The following is a 17,875-nucleotide window of genomic DNA, read 5'->3' as shown; positions in this document are numbered from 1 at the left end:
GGAGCTTACTCAACGGCTCACTCAGTCTGAGCAAGCCTATGATGATCTTATGGTCAAATACAAGGCATCTCAAGCAAAAAGGAGAGAACATGCAGAAAAGCTGATGGAGCTATCTGAAAATAGTTCTGCAGATGAAGCAGACATGGAAGCCCTAATTGCAGAAGTAAATAAGTTGAATGAATCAAACTCCAACCTGAGAAAGGAGTTGGAAGAACTGACTATCCGGATGTGTCAAGAGCTTGAGAACCGGAGAAAAACTGAGGACCTAGTGAAAGAAAGAGATTGTGAGATCTCCAAGTTGAAACAAGAGATGAGTACCCTAAATGCTCAACTCCATGCAAGCAAGGTGGAAAAGGAAGACATGCAAGGAGAACTAAACACTGCCATCTCTGAGAATGAAAATTTGTTGGAAACAAATGCTGCTATTTCCAAAGAACTCTCTGAGTCAAAGGAAATACTTGCTAAGTTTAGCAAAAGTATTGTCAAGCTAGAGCAAAAGCTTGAGTCGGCTAGACCGGTAAAGAATACCAATGGATTTGGCCTCTTTGGACATGAGGAAGGAGAATCCTTAGGAACAAATGCTAAAGCATCAAAGAAGCAACCGACATTCAAAGTTAAAGGTAAGCAAAAATTCAAACCTGTTTGTTTTAACTGTCTTAAAGAAGGACACACTGCCAATGTATGTAGGAGCAAAGCCTACAATAATTTTCCTTACTTTATTAACAATGTACCTAGATCCAATAAGTTCAATGGTCATTGTTATGCATGCAACAAGTATGGGCATAGAGCATTTGAATGCAGGTCTATCATGAATGACACTGGAAGATATCCTCAGAGGACCCAAGGAGTTGGTCCTGAACCTTTTGTGAACCGGAATCACAACCAATTTAATGTCTTCAATCATCAGCCAAGAAGCAATGACTATCAAGCAACAACCGGATGGAGAGAAAATTGTATGATCTGTCATGGTAATGGTCACACTGCTGCAACATGCAGAAGGAAGAATGGAAACATGAACAATGGACCTTGGAGAGCACCTGGATTGGTTTGCTATCACTGCAACAAACTGGGTCACACTGCAAGATTCTACAGAAGAAGAAAGAGTATATTTGATGATATACCGGTCACTCAAGAAATAGGAATTGATGTTGAAATAGTACAAGCAGACATGAACAAAACCTGGAAGAGGAAACCAGTAATGTTGGAAGAGGAACCGGTTTTTGCACCTAGTGTGGAAATATCGAAACTGACAAACTAAGCTTCAAAAGGCTTAGGGGGAGCAAACAGAAAATGTTTTTGAACCCCTGGTTTATACTGGCAAAAGACCTTAACCAGTATATGATACCTGTCGCTTGGCAGAAGACCAAAAATGGTAAAAAAGGCAAATTAGGGTTTATGCCCTAATGGAGGAGCATTAATGATGGTAGGTGAGGACTATGTTTAAAAGCATTTTTGAAATCATTTCTCACTATCAGTTTTCAAGCGAAGAAAAGTTTTTCAAAGAGCAGAGCAATGAAAAGGTGATTTGAGCAGAGATTTGGAGAAATTGAGAAACCGCGAAGGAGATTCAAATTTAAATAGCAAATGGTCAAGTGGAGAACACAAAGTGGTGATTTAGCTATCGATGAAGTGAGGAGTAAAGGAGAATTGGAAAGCCCTAAATTCGCATGTTTTGAAAGGTATTTCTCGTGTTCTTAAAATTTCTACAATGGCTTTCACATCTCATACTAGTTCTAGTGCATCTATTGAGTCTGAAAGTTTTATTCAACGAAAGTCAAAGTATAATGCCCTATCACAAGTTTCAGTTGGAGTGATAGTAGAAGAGGTAATCTTAGATTATATTGATTGTAAACTTGAAGACCTAGGGTCTCTAGCTATCCATACCCAACTAGGTCTGTTTTGTGGACAAGATAAGATGATCAAACCGAAGTATAGTATTCTGGAGAAGAAGAAACTCCACAATGGTATTTACTTCCTGGAGGATTTCACAGAAGATCATATAAGGATTATTCTAAGCAAGGTCCATGGTGACAAAATGTACTTGGAGAGGACGTATGATATCATGCCGTAGGCAATTCATGTAGTCACCAGTTTTTGCAATACAGGGAAAGTACCAGCCCTAAGGACAGTTAGCAAAACTAAGATGTCCAAGCTCACCAGTTTAGTGAATGACTCATGGGACATCACTGTAAATTCAATCAAGGATGATCTGGTTAAGTATGCCTACATGGTGATAGGCTACCGGACGTTCTCAGCCAGCAGAATCAACTCTGTATCTGCTACAGTGGTAAATGCCGCTTATCGAATGATAAAGGAGGATGCATCATTTGACCTATGCATTGGTATGTAGAGGCAACTCCTATTGAACCTGAAATCAATCAAACAAGATAATGCACTGAGGTTCAAGTTTGGACAACTATTGTTTGGGTTGTTCTTTTACTTTCAAGGATACTTCCTAGGAGTAGGAGATGTTCAGTGGTCTGGTGACCAACCGGTAACCAAGAAAATCAAGGAAAGCATTGAAGCACTTGGAACCGGTTACCTTGATATTTTGAACAAGTATTTTGATGAGTTCAGAAGGAAGATGAGCCAAAGAGTGAGGATATCAGGAGACATCATCAAGAAATATGAAGATGATATCTGCTTCACCATCCAAGTAGACAAATGTATAATGGAGGTTATTGAGCCTAGAATGGAAGAAGTGGAGCCAATGGGCTATGAGGTGATGTACGACATGTTGGAAGGGTATGCATCTACCCTTATTGCCTCATCGCTTGATCCTAAGGCGAAGAGAAACAAAACCTACCTGGAGAGGATAACACCGGCTGAGGAACCACCAGCAGTGAAACAGAAAGGACCAGCAGTGAAGAAGGCAAAGGCAGTGCCTACAACATCAGCACCAGTTACTACTACAACTCCAAGAGTGACCAAGCGGTCACCAGCTAAGAAGAAACTGAAAGCTACATCGGCTAAAGTGTTCTAGAGAAAGAGGAAGATGAGAAGCAACTCTTCGGACTTAGAAGAAACTATATCTGAGGAGCAGCCCAAAAAGGCGAGACAAAAAAGAAAGAAGACATAGAGTGAACCGGCATCTTTAGCACTGGTAAATATAGATATCTCCTCTTATAAACCTTTGACACATTGTCAAAGAACAATAAAGAATATTAGGAGAAAAGTGTTAAATGATTTACTTGAGTGTTTCGATGACTTCAATGAGGATGAAAAGGAAGCGGTTGAAAAGGAAATAATTTAGTATCTATGTAGTAATGACCGGTCGCCCTCAGAGATTAAGTCTCAGACACTAGATTCTTTATATATGTCATTAGATAATAGATGGCGCATTGCCATAGAGAAAGAACAAGAAATTAGAGAGAAGGTTTTTGCACAATACTTTCTCGACCTGTCAAATTCTGAATTATATGATGTTATTGATCTAAATAAAGGACTCTTCTTCACTAGAAAAAGAAGATTCTGGCTGTTAGAAGGTAGAGTTGCTGATGTTGAAAAGGACACCCATCTATTTATGCAAATTGCTGTCCAGACTCACAAAGCACGTTTGGCCAACCAACAAGCAGAAGAAGAACCAGTTATATCCAAACCGAATGAAGCATTTGATGATGAAAGAAATCTGGTTGTAGAACCAATCGACACTATTGATGTCGATGCCCTGGACATAGAAGATGTCAATCAAGACATACGTTCTGAGGGAACAGGATAGGAGCATCAGGCCGAACAAGGCAATGAGCAAGCCAAGGATAGACAGGAAGCAGCTAGGGAATAGGTAGAGAAGAAGAAGAGGGATGAAGATGAGGAAAAGCAAAAAGAGGAAGAGGAGAAAAGAAAAGGTGAAGAGAAGAAGAGGCAAGAAGATGAGAGGAAAAAGAAAGAAGAAGAGGATAAAGAAGAGAAGAAGCAGAAGGAAGAGGAAGATAAAGAAGAGAAGAAGCGGAAGGAAGAAGAAAAGAAGAAGAAGGAAGAGGAAGAGAAAGAAGAGGAGAAGAAGAAGAAAGATAAGAGGAAGAAGAAAGAAGAGGAAGACAAGGAACAGGAGAAGAAGAAGGAAGAAGAAGATAAGGAAGTAGAGAAAAGGAGAGAAGTGGAGAAAAAGAAAGTGGAAAAGGACAAGACAGGAGAAGTGAAGAAGAGCACATATATGGAGACTCCGAAGGCAACCGAGAGTCAAGCCAAACTAGCTAATATCACCAGTCCTATCGATCTCTAGTCCTACTTGAATAGGACTTGCAGTCCTACTTGAGCACATTCAAGCTGCTCTATGATTCCTTCACAACTTATGGGCAAACTGTTCACCGGTTTCATATCCAGTTAGCCAAAATGGAGCAAGAAATCAACACATGGTCTAGAGATTTGCAGGAACTTCAAATGGTTTTACTTCCACATCTGCAAATTTTGCAGAAGTGTTATCTAAACTTGGATGCCTTGACAGTTACACAGGAGATGAGCACAGTTGATGCCATGGAAGAACAGGTCTCCCAGATGCAAAATGAGAAAGAAGTGGCCACCTCCCTACTTGAGTCCTGGTCTTTATCAATGAAGCAATTCTTGCAGGACTATAAATCTGTTTTTGACAAGTACTACTCCTTATTGTCATAAACTTTTATTGTTTTAATATCAAATGGAAACAGGGGTGTTCAATGGTACTTTTTCATTGTTGGCAAAGGGCGAGAAGTACTCTATTTTGGATAAGTATAGGGGAGAAGTATCTGGTTTTAAAAGTTTTCTATATGCTTTGATATATGCTCTGATATCTCAATGTTTATGCTCTATATGCAAAATTGCTATTCATTGTATTATTAAAGGGATAGTGTACATGCTTAGGGGGAGCAATTTTGCTAATGGCATGATTTTGTTGTAAAACACTTAGATGTCAAAATTTTATTTCCTAAGTGTTGCCATCAATGCCAAAGGGGGAGATTGTTGGCATTTTTGATGATTATGTTGTGATTGTCATTGATGGACACACACTTGCATTAAGATCCTCTTTATATGTTTGAGTTTGTTTCAACCTGTATGTTGCAAGTATGTTGTATTATAGTCATTAGACTATCGATGTTTTGCAGAGTTTGTTTACCGGTCTAAAGTGGCATGTTGACCTCAAGCAGTATGAGGGATTAAAGCGGCATAACACATTTCGACCAGTCTTCATTTTTGTCAAACTGGTAACCGGTATTTTGCATGAACTGGTAATACTCTGTGATGAGTTACCAACTGACATTTTGTGATAAGTTATCAATCCACCGATTGTTTGACGGTGCCGACACACTAGCGGTGCTTCTTGTGTCATGTTACTGAGTATGTCTAGATTCATTGAACCTAGGAAATTGAAATGTAATCCTATTGGACTGACATGAAATCAAATTCCTTTAAAAGGACATCATGTCTAGGGTTTTAGGTTGTTGCTGAAAGGGTTTATGTTGTGACTAGGGTTTAAGGTGGTTGAGGAGTTGAAAAGAATATGAATGTGTAGAAGACTGAAGTAATGCAAGACTGCATTAAGAATGAGCTATCAGGGATCTAACTGAGCAGTCTGTGCTATTAGATAGATCAAACACTTGTTGATTACTCACATCTTTGACAAGTCTGTAGCCCTTAATCGGGTAGGCCCAAAAGCCTTTTGTAAAATCCTCTAACAAGGTGGTTCACCTCTGTGAATCTAAAATCCTCTAGCAAGGTAGTCCTTGATTAGACTTATCTCCTAATAGAGATTGAGATTCCTAACAGGATCTGTTCTAGTGAAGAACATTGTAAGACCTTAACCGGTCTAGTTTCTATTCTTCAGATAGTGACTTGTGAGTTCCATCTCACTGTGGTTTTTCACATTTGGGTTTCCATGTCAAATATCTTGTGTTATGGTTGTATTATTTTTGTAGGTGAATGAGCTATTTGCATTTTGGTTTGCATGTGTGATAACCGGTCTATCTGTTAAACTGTTTTACCGGTTTATCTTTAGACTATTTAAGTGTTTAAGTGCAAGATTTTTTGGTATACTAATTCACCCCCCCCTCTTAGTATTCATCAGTTTGGTTTTTGGTTGGATTAGATCATGATGGTCTAGTACGCTCCAGTATGTCTTGGCTTATGAAATTGGCTTATTCATGCTACTCAAATTCATATTCAGTCAGTTGGTTTTGATTTGGTGATCAGATACTATCTTGTATGTTGGTAAACCTGGTTTGTTGGTCTAGTGAGGGTTTCACAGGCAGAGATTTGTTGAAGATTGTTGATGTTATGCATAAGTGGTGTTGGTGTAGCTTTTAGTAGAGATTCAGGATGCTGATGGTAATCATGTGCAAGACTTGGTTGACTGGGATAATTGATTTAGCATGTGTGGACCTAAATTGGGTCCCAGTTTATATAGGTTATGGACCGACTTAATGTAACATGTGGATTGGACTTCTCGATGTGTTTTCAGGATGTCTTTGTTGTCATTGTGTTGTCATTGATGACAACCAGTATGGGATGACTACAAGTAGAAGAGATGTACATGCAACACTGCTATGGAGTTTTACAACATGTGATATCTTGGGTATCACCTTGTATTGTAGAACCCCGGTGAGGTAAGGAAGATGATCTCAGGAGTCACCTATACATAAGTTAGTGCCTTACTTGTGTGATGGGATAGAAATATGTTTGAGTGGTGGTTTGTGATGAAGAGGCAGAATGCCATCTATATCACATCAACACTGGAAGAGGAACATATCACAAGTATGTTGTGAGGTTGCAAAACAATAAGACTCCCACCTGATGAAGATACAGTCATCATGAGAAGCAATGACTGACAGTGAATGTTCTCACATCAAATCACATGTGCTTGTTTGAAGAGATGTTGCACAAACAAGGAAGCCACATGAGTGCATTGCAGGATGCAGAAGATGAGGTGCCACTCCATTGGTAAAGTGGAGCTTATCTCCTATTACGCACTGTGTGCATAAGAGTGAAGAGGTAAAGGAAAGTACTTGAAGGCTCACACCAGATCCATTAGTGAATTAAAGGAATGCCTTAAGTACATGAGATCAGGTTTATACACTAGATCGACATAGAAGGCATGATGAGATGCTAGTACAAAGGAAATGTGAAGTTTTTGTCACCTTGACAAACCAGTAGAGGAATGAATAGAATTAACCAGGTAAAAGGTAAGGCTAAGCAGATGCAGTCAGAAGTAGATTGACCTGATTGAAGATGAAGTATTGTGAAGGTTGATGACATGGTGTCATCAAGAGTGGTAACCGGTATGTAAGACCATCGATAATATGGACAAGGTACAAATACAAAAGACTTCCCACTTGATGGGAGTGTGCATGCTTAGGTCAGCCATGTCTAAAGACTGGTTTGAGGGTTACACCAAAAGATTAAGAAGGGTCATGACAAGAAGGACAACTGGCAATGTGTCATATGCCAGTAGGGTTTGTTTATCGATAGATGGAACCGATTGTTTGAATGTTCGGTGACTAGGCATGAACCGACAGAATAGTGTGATGAGATGGATACCGACAGTGATGTCATGAGAGGATGAAATGGAAATCGTGCATGAGGTGGCGAACCTGCATTGGATAAAGATGGAATGTACATTGATGGGGTAGGTGTAGAGTTAGTTGACATTAATAAAATGTCCCACAAATCCTGGGACATATTTCAGATTGTTGTAGGGGTTTGTGGCTCGAGGTTTGAAGGAGAACTACGAGTCAGCTAAGAGTGATTGAGGAGATCAAGGCAATGAATGAAAGAACACAATGGATCTTGTGTGTTTTGTCCAAGAGATCTGTTGTTAGGATAAAAAGTACATAAATGGCAGAGTTGTGCAGACTGGATGTCTAGAAGATCAGATTGGACAAGATGGAAGGCGTGATCCAGGAGGTACATAAATGGCAGAGTTGTGCAGACTGGATGTCTAGAAGATCAGATCAGACAAGATCAGATTGGATTTTTTTTTGCCTTGAGGGTGGTGAAGAAACCCTAACTACTTGATTTTTTAAATTATCTTTTGGCGGGAAACCAGTCTATAAAGATGAAGGCAAAAGACATTGTTAGGAGCTGCCGTAATATATGAATATGGTGCTACTACAAAGGGTGATACTTTTGCATGTAAGAGAAAACCATCAAAGTGCTTAACGAGCATCTGAGAAGTGAAGTGAGAGCGAGGGAGAACCTGATTGAAGTTGTAGCTAGGAAATGTGGAAATCATCACAAGCAATAGCAAATTGGACTAGTTCAATCATGAAAACTAAAATGCAGTGATAACAATCCTAAAATCATTCAATGAAAAAATGAAGACAAGACATTCTAAATGAAATCTAAGAAAACCAAATGTAGATCTCTCTCCATTGTCCTTCTTTCTCCTTCAAATTGCTTTGTTTTGTGGATCTCACCTTCAAGTGCATAAACCTTATATGAAAGCAAGATTGACAAGACGAGACGACAACATAAGGGTACTAGAAGCGTGATTGATTCGACCAAGGGCTTTGATTGAAGAAATTCATCCAATTTATAAACAAATTGGAGAAAAGATCAGATTAGCATGAAAGTGATTCGAATGGAAATTCAAATCACGAATAGCAAAATTATGACAAGTGTATGACAAATTGCTATGCAAGGATTTATGACAATTTATGACAATTTATGAAAAATTGCTATGCAAGAATTTATGACAAGTTTTTGAAATAGAAATAGACATTTAGGAATTTAGGAGAAATAAGAAAATTAAGTTAGAAATAATGACTTGGAAATTAGGAAATTGATAAAAATTAGGTAAATTAATTAATAATTTTTCATTCATTAATTAATTTACAAAAATAGGAGGAATTAATTAGCCAATTAAATAAACATTTAATTGTGACAAGAAGACTTAGGATAAATAAAATAAATTATTTAACCTAGAGGGAGAAATGACAAACAAGGTTAAATGAATAAATCATGAAACCCTAGAAGATGACTTAGAAATGCAAGGATGACAATTAGGTCTTGATGTAAGATTGATTTGATGTTGATTCGATCATGATTTTGAATTGATAAATGATTCATACTGATAAGTGATTTGATTGATAAATGTGCCAATTGACGAGGAACAATGACTAATTGATCCAAATTGACATGATTGAGAAGGACGACAATCGATGACAAATTGATCGTGAGACAACAAGATTGAAAATAACAACGATCAATGACAAATCGATCGCAAGTTGACAAGATTGAAAATAACAATGATCGATGACAAATCGATTGCAAGTCGACAAGATTGAAAATGACAACGATCAATGACAAATCGATCGCAAAACGACAAGATTGACAAGTTGATAAGGATCGATGTCGAATCGATCGCAAGATGACAAGATTGAAAAGAGGACAAAACCCTAATTCTATCATCGATTAGGATCGACGATGTCCAGAATGATGACAAATGAACACGCACATTGATACGATAGGATAAGATTGACCCAAATCATGAGTAAAGGTTATTATCGACAAGACCAAATTCGAAAGCGAGACAAATGAAGAATGCAGAAGAAGGACTCGATGCTCGCAAATGATAAAAACCAAGTGCGTGACATAGAAGAAATGTTAATGCGACGCAAAAACCCTAAAATAAGGCAATGCGCAAATGTTAAAGTATGATTCCGCAAGCATTGACCAGTTTTAGACGTCTACATTTTGCCCCTCTTTGAGACAATGTGATATTAAGCGTTGTTTTAGTGAACAATAATGAAAATGCCCCAGACAATAACAATGACATATGCATGCCCCCTAGAGGAATTGGCCGGAAACATCCAGAAAAGAGGCCAATTGATCGATAAGAATGATATAAAATGATAGGATCAAACGGACTGCCAAGACTGATGGAAGAAATGTTAGTAAGCAGAAATTAGACAGAGGACAGGTAGAGATGAAGAAAAACTTGCTTTCATGAATGCACATAAGAAGGTGAGAACCTTTATTTGATATGGCAAAATGGATGCGACGCAACATGGCAATGAAGGCCAGAGCAATAATGCAATCCCTTTGCATAAGACAAACACATCGCACATAAGGAATGAGTGAAGCATCCTAGGGTGCATACATCAAGGGTCGAGGTATGTGCGGCGTTCACAAAGCTAACGTACTTATCACAGACACCCAATGATATAGTTGCCCCAGTTTGTGACAAACATTCCACAAGCAGCGAACACAATAAAACAAGGAAAGGGACCATAAACCATCCCGGTCACTCTAAATCACTCAGTGACATCATCGAGCAACATAGGAACATGATCGAAGCCAAAGATAAGATGCACAAATTCAATCAAGTCAAACAAACATTGTGATCATCATTGTCAAAAGTTGAAAGTGTTGATAGGATGATCATGCTATCTAGTTTCAGGACATGCGGTACCCCGTCTAAGACAGGACATAGTCTGGTTTTGAGTATACCACACCCTGTATAAGACCCATGATAGTGGTGACAAGGACAAATCATATTGATGCTGACATTCGATTGAGAAGACAATTGTGATCAGTTTGAATGTCTGGTTTGATTGAAAAAGTTCATCTGTTTATGCATGATTTCATTAAAGCACAGTGTGTGATTGCATGCCATTGGAGGTATACTCAGTGATCTATCTTATGCACCAAGAGGATATTTTTTTTTTTGTTTTGCTTTTTGAGTGTGTACAATTTTTTTGTGTTCATTTTTTTTCAGGACTTTATTTGACTTTTTAGGGATTTTGTTTAGGACATTTTTCAATTTTTTTTTTTGGATTTATTTCAAGACATTTTTCAATTTTTTTGGATTATTTCAGGACATTTTTCAATTTTTTTTGGATTTATTTCAAGACATTTTTCAATTTTTTGGATTATTTCAGGACATTTTTTAGTATTTTTGGATTATTTCAGGACATTTTTTTATTTTTATGATTTTACCCCTAGTGTCTAGCAAGGCAAGGAATATGACAGGTGAATAAAAAGGCTTTCTGAAATGATGGTGGATAGAGGGAAGACAAAGGCCTTTTATCATGGAGACAATATGGATGCAATTTTCAAGGGCTATGGCGTGATGGGACAAGAGACTAGATATGACAATGTAAAGCAATGACATGGCATGAGGGACATGTCAAGAGGTGTTTGAAACCATGTTTAAATTTTGTGTCCTTATGTCAGATCAAGATCAAGGAATGAAAAAGAGTGTATGGATAGTGATAAGATATGGATAGGATAAGCAAGACCAAGAATGGATAAGGGACATGGACTGAAGATCGGGATTGGCTAAGGGATAGTGGCAGAAAGTTGCAATAAGACAGGGAATATGGATGAAAGATTGTAATAAGCAAATGGATAAGGACCAAAAGCTATGATGGACTAAAAGCTGCAAACAAGATGCATGATGCTCATGAAGATTGTCAGCCTTGTCAAGATCAAAGGTGGAAAGGGAAACTGGACATGAGGGATAATAGGATATGAAGGGTAATGACAAGGGTTTGATAGGACAATGGAACAATGAAGGACAAAAGGATATGATAGGATAAAACCTATCCCCAAGTACGGTATGCAAGAAGTTCATAGATTATGTATGACGCTTGTTTGCCAGGTTTTCATCATGGTACTTGCCCAAGGCACCTGTTTGCCAGGTTTTCACCAGTGGACGAATTATTTTTGCTTTACTTTTTTTCCTTTTGTCTTTTTTTTTTTCACTATTTTTTTTCACTTTTTTTTTTTTTTTTGTATTTTGACTTTTTCAATAGAAGATGGACACATGATAGGGGATGGAAGAAGGACTCAAGAAAATTTTTGTTTTGTTTTGGATAGTAGCCTTAAAAAAAAAAATGGACCATGACCTTTAAAAGCATGCTCAAAGACGTTGGTAGGATAAGGACATGGAAAATAAGATGAAACTAAGGCAAGGATTTATGCAAAGGACTGGACCAAAGGGATCGAAGGATGGAAAATATGCATTGGATAATGGATAGGGTATTAGAAGAATTGGGCTTTAGTGGATGGAAATGAAGGCAAGATCAACATTGGCACACACCTTGAGGGGTGATGGACTGATGGAGGAAAAATAGATCTCAGATTGTGAGATTTGGATGGAGGAATAGCTTGGGATTTCGGGACATAAGGACCCAAAATGGAAGAAGGAAGTGATGGAGGAACAAATTTGAGAGGGTTGGATGGAGGAATAGCAATTTTGGATTCCAAGTTGGATGTTTCTTTAGGCTTTTGTGCTTCAAGGAGTTGCTTAGGAACCCACATTGTTTTTGATTTTTCATGCTTTTGTGGTTCCTTGGAGTGCATTGCTTGCACAAGGGATTTAGGAACCCATATAGATTTTAACTTTCCTTTATTTTTCTCAGTGGACCTTTGTGGACTTTTGGATATTTCTTTTTCTTTATAGATCGTATTGTTCTTTGTTTTGACATGTCGATTATATTGGACATGTTGATCCTTGAATACATGTGGATTGCTAGACTTATGACATTTATACTTGGCATCCAAATTGCTTGGAGGGGAAAAGGAATGCATGGATGGATATGAGTGAAATGGACTTCTTTTGGGTTGATGAAATTTACTCAAGGATGTGTGCCTTTGCTGACCTTGCATAGAGGATGAAGGGATATAAGGACCTAAGATGGATGGAAAGTATGATGGGGAAGGTGTATGTTTTGATTTTGATGGAGGGATACCAACGTCTTGAGAGTGAGTTGTGTAGACATAACCCTTAAGATCTTCTTTAACATGAAGGGATTCTTGCTTATGGAGATCTACTCCTTTGCCTTTATGAATATCTTGACTTGTAGGATACTCTTTTCTTTGGAAAGAAGATGCGAGTCCATTATGAGGTGGATATGATATGAGAGAAATAATGAGATCTTGAAGTGGATCGGATTGCACCAAAGTGGAAGAACCCATTGTGCATGTTGAGGGTTCATGAACATCTTGCACTAACATGTTAGAATCATGAGGGGGGTTAGGATCATGAGGGGGACTAGGATTGTGTAGTGGACATGGTTCAATGATAGGCTCTTCAAGAGATGGAATGGGAGAAATAATGGGATCATCAAAAGAAATGCAATCTTGGAGTGTATATGGAACATTAAGACAAGGAGATGGAGGAACAAAAAGATCTTGTGGAGGATTTAAACGAATAATTTGATCTTGACAAGGAGGAAGATCATTGGAATCCTCTTTAAAGGTGCTTTGCTCTTGACTTTCAATGGGATCATCATAAAGGATAGAAAGGATATCTTGATCTTTCTCGGGAAGTGGAATGTCAATGGGATTTGAAAGGATATTGTGTTCTTGAAATGGAAGGGGATCATTTGGGATTGGATGGACTAGGATATCTTGATCTTGCTCAAGGAATGGAGTGTCAATAGGACTTTGGATAGGATGGACAAGAATAGGGGAATCATCGTGAGTGTCTGGGAACATGGGGTCTTGGTCAATAATTGGATGGGATGATAAGGTTTCAGGATCTTGATCTTGATCTTTTTTAAGACATGTTTCTTCATGCTCTAAATTATCCTCTTGACATGAGGTTGGACTTTGGATATGCATGGGGGATTCTGACAAGGGATTAATGGTTTGGCATGAAGGAAATGCACTTTGAACATTTGTGATGGATTCTGGCAGGGAATCAATGCTTGGACATGAGGAAGAGGGACTTCAAATGGGGTCCTCTAAAATAGGTAATGGCAATAAAGTGCATGGTGGCATTGGGTCTTGTATTTCTAAAACATGACAAGGATGTGCATCATGAATTGGATTATTGTGGTAATCAATTATGGATAGCCCCTGGATAATTGCATCCTTGGGTGTATTGTTTGATGAGGACAATATGGAAGGTTCTTGTGAAACTTCTAAAGGTGTAGGGATAGATGCCACTGGAGAGTCAATTTGTTTGTGGGGGGATGAGGCATTGCTAGACATAATTGTATTATCTTGATCTTCCTCAAAGAACTCACTTGGTAGTTTCCTTAAGAGCATTGCAATAAAGCCACCTTTCTTTCAAGGTTTTGACATGATTGGATCTGGAATTTGAACTTTTTTGGAAAGAATTTGGTCTTGGTTTGATGTCATGTTTTGATATTGGACTTGGTTCAATTGTTCTGACATGTTTGAAACTTGGGTTGGTGTGTGCTGCAACCTTTGTTTTTGAATGTTTGGTTGTGATTGTTGACATTGATATTCCACCATTGGTTGAACCATTTGTGGACATTGTATAGTTGGTTGGACATATTGTTGAAATTGGACCATTGGTTGTATTGGTTGTATTGGTTGAACAATTGGTTGAACCATTGGTTGCATTGGTTGAAAATCTGATTGATAGTAAACACCTTCTTGTTCTTGTTGTGGAGGCACATAATGTTGAAATTGATGTTGTCTCTTTTCTTGAAATTGTTTCATTATCTCTATTTGGGAGAGGAGAGCTGGTATGTCTGATCGTTCAAGAAGAGATCTTACATCAATTGGCTCAATCTTTGGATTTCGACTTGGAAATTTTTGAAACATTTTGGACATTTGTGATCTATTCTTCTCAATATTTTTCACTCTTTGTTCCAATATCTCCTCTTCTTGAGCTAGTTTCTCCTCTAGTTTTTGTATTTGGAGACTTGTTTCATCATAAAAAGTTTGATCGATATTGCCTTGTTGTTGGGTTGGATATAACTGTGATTGCCTTGGATTAAAATTCGATTGCATTGTTGGTTGATACGTCAAACTTTGTTGCATCATTGGTGCTTGGAACCTTGTTTCAATAGACATGTCACTATGCAATGTTTTGGGGATTTTTGATTTTAAAAGGATGATGTATGATATGCAACTAAATGCAACCTATGGCAAGAATGCAACCTATGTTTTTGTTCTTTTTTCAAGATTTTGACAAACTCATGAATGCAATTCTAAAAATGAGACCCTTAGGAAATTGAAATGATGGCTAGACCTCAAAGGACAAAGGACCAAATGACAATAGGACAAAATGACAATGTCTCCCCTATATGCTTGGATACTAAGCTAGGTTTGACCAAAATGACAATGATGACAAAAAGACAAAGGTTTGATAAGGTCTAGACTTCCTAACAATAACTTAGGGTTTATCAAAGATTTGCATTACTCAAGTATGACAAAACCTAGTTTTGACACTATGTGACCTAATGTTATGAGGACAAGGATGCAAATGCCAATGTATGACAATGTCAACCTAAGGCAAAACCTAAGGTTGAATTATGAAATGGTGTTACTCTAATGTAAGAGGACACATGCAAATGAATGACCCTTATTGATATGCAAAGGAGTATGACCTAGGTGAAACCTAACCTTGATAGTTGACAGTGAATTTGAAAAATGCAAACCTAGGATGAACCTAAATCTAAGTGACATGAATGTTGAGACAAGATTTTGGAAAATGTTTGACAACCATGTTTGAAGGTGTTTTGAACTTTGTTGAATGAAATACTCTTGTGTTTAACCTTGTTTTGAATCAATTTGTCTTGTTTTTGAAATGAGACACAACTCAACTTTTGACAAGTAAAGAAGACAAGATATTTCAACTTAGACTCAAAACAATCATGCTCATTCACACATTTCTTATGGATTGCAAGGGCAGTAGGTACTTGAGAGGTAGACTCGTTATGAGATTCAAGGAGAATACATAGATGCTTGACCCCACGGGCTCCCCTCCATGGCACTCACTTCTCAGGGTAGCCAAGCATCAGTCCCCATGGAAATCTCCCCATGGCAAACTTAGTATCTCTTCCAAGTATCCGAACTTGTCCTTCTCAAGCAACTAGAAGGATTTTTGGCCGCTAAATACAAGGTGTTTAGTAAGGATTTCTGTTAAGTGTTACTCCTTGGTGTCACGCAAGCATGATTGAGACATTAAGCCCACCAAGATACCAAACAAATGTAGTCACACAAGCATGATTTAGACCGTGAGGTCCTACTTAGATGTTGATATGAGAAAGAGTTCAAGGGTCATCACTTCCCAAGTAACTGCAATTCCCATGTAACCCTTCCTTCAAAGCTTTCACCCATCAAGTATTTATTTATAGTGAGTTAGAATGCCAAGGTACTCTAGATGTGCTCACTTTGGGTCATTCCCTTCTCACTATTGTCACTTGCTTGCAAAAGAAAGCAAATGGTTGGGAAGGCATGCCCTCTAAAGGTAACACACAATCCAAAACATGAGAATGGTATCAAAGATTTGGATTTCTGATCACCCTAAGAAGGATGAGAGCATACTCTCCTACTCCAATGTCAAACTCGAAAAACAAAGAAAACACATGTTCATTCCATCCTACTTAGCAATCATACCAGGTGCCTAATTATGAATTACAAACACAAAGTTTAGTTGGAGTATAAGGCAACTTGCAAAATCACCAAGTCAGAAGTGTAATTTGTTTAGTCTTCGACTGGCGAACCTGCATAAAATGTGTTAGTAGTTTCATTTTTTGTCGTTGTCATGCATAATGCCAAGGTGCTGCATAGAGAATCAGTACCAAAGAAAAACCAAAAAGCAGAAACAGAATGCAAAACAAAGCAATTTGCAAGTAAAAACACTTCTTTTTACTCCTGTTTCTGGCCTTACACAGGCACAGAATGTCTCACACAGGCACAAAATGTAGTAACATAGGTGCAGAATGTAGTAACACAGGCACAGATCCCTTTGACATAGGTGCAAATTGCTTGACACAGGTGCAGAACTCTCCTACACAGGCGCAGAAGTGCCCAGAAAGCCCTGAATTACCCTATTTCTTGGGTTTTTCACCTGCAAATCAACTCAAAAGCACTCAAAAGCATGGTTAGGGGGTTAGTTCACATCGGGTTCACCAATTTATGTAGCTAGGAAATTGAGGATCATCAAAGCAAATGACAAATTTGGCCTAGCTTAATCACGAAAACTAAAATGCAGTGATAACAATCCTAAAAACATTCAATGAAAACATGAACACAAGACATTCTAAATGAAATCTAAGCAAACCAAATGCAGATGTCTCCTTCATGTGGCTCCATTGTCCTTCTTTCTCCTTCAAATTGCTTTTTTTTGTGGATCTCACCTTCAAGTGCATAAACCTAATATGAAAGCAAGATTGATGAGACGAGACGACAGCATAAGGGTACTAGAAGCGTGATTGATTCGACCAGGGGCTTTGATTGAAGAAATTCATCCAAAAGATCAGATTAGCATGAAAGTGATTTGAATGGAAATTCAAATCAGGAATAGCAAAATTATGACAAGTGTATGACAAATTGCTATGCAAGGATTTATGACAATTCATGACAATTTATGACAAATTGCTATGCAAGAATTTATGACAAGTTTTTGAAATAGAAATAGACATTTAGGAATTTAGGAGAAATTAGAAAATTAAGTTAGAAATAATGACTTGGAAATTAGGAAATTGATAAAAATTAGGTAAATTAATTAATAATTTTTCATTCATTAATTAATTTACAAAAATAGGAGGAATTAATTAGCCAATTAAATAAACATTTAATTGTGACAAGAAGACTTAGGATAAATAAATAAATTATTTAACCTAGAGGGAGAAATGAAAAACAAGGTTAAATGAATAAATCATGAAACCCTAGAAGATGAATTAGAAATGCAAGGACGACAATTAGGTCTTGATGTAAGATTGATTTGATGTCGATTCGATCATGATTTTGAATTGATAAATGATTCATACTGATAAGTGATTTGATTGATAAATGCGCCAATTGACGAGGAACAATGACTAATTGATCCAAATTGACATGATTGAGAAGGACGACGATTGATGACAAATTGATCATGAGATGACAAGATTGAAAATAACAACGATCGATGACAAATCGATCGCAAGTCGACAAGATTGAAAATAACAATGATCGATGACAAATCAATCGCAAGTCG

This window comes from Cryptomeria japonica, chromosome 10 (genome assembly GCF_030272615.1).
Source record: "Cryptomeria japonica chromosome 10, Sugi_1.0, whole genome shotgun sequence".
NCBI classification, from domain to species: domain Eukaryota; kingdom Viridiplantae; phylum Streptophyta; class Pinopsida; order Cupressales; family Cupressaceae; genus Cryptomeria; species Cryptomeria japonica.
Note: the sequence above shows the minus strand (reverse complement) of the source record.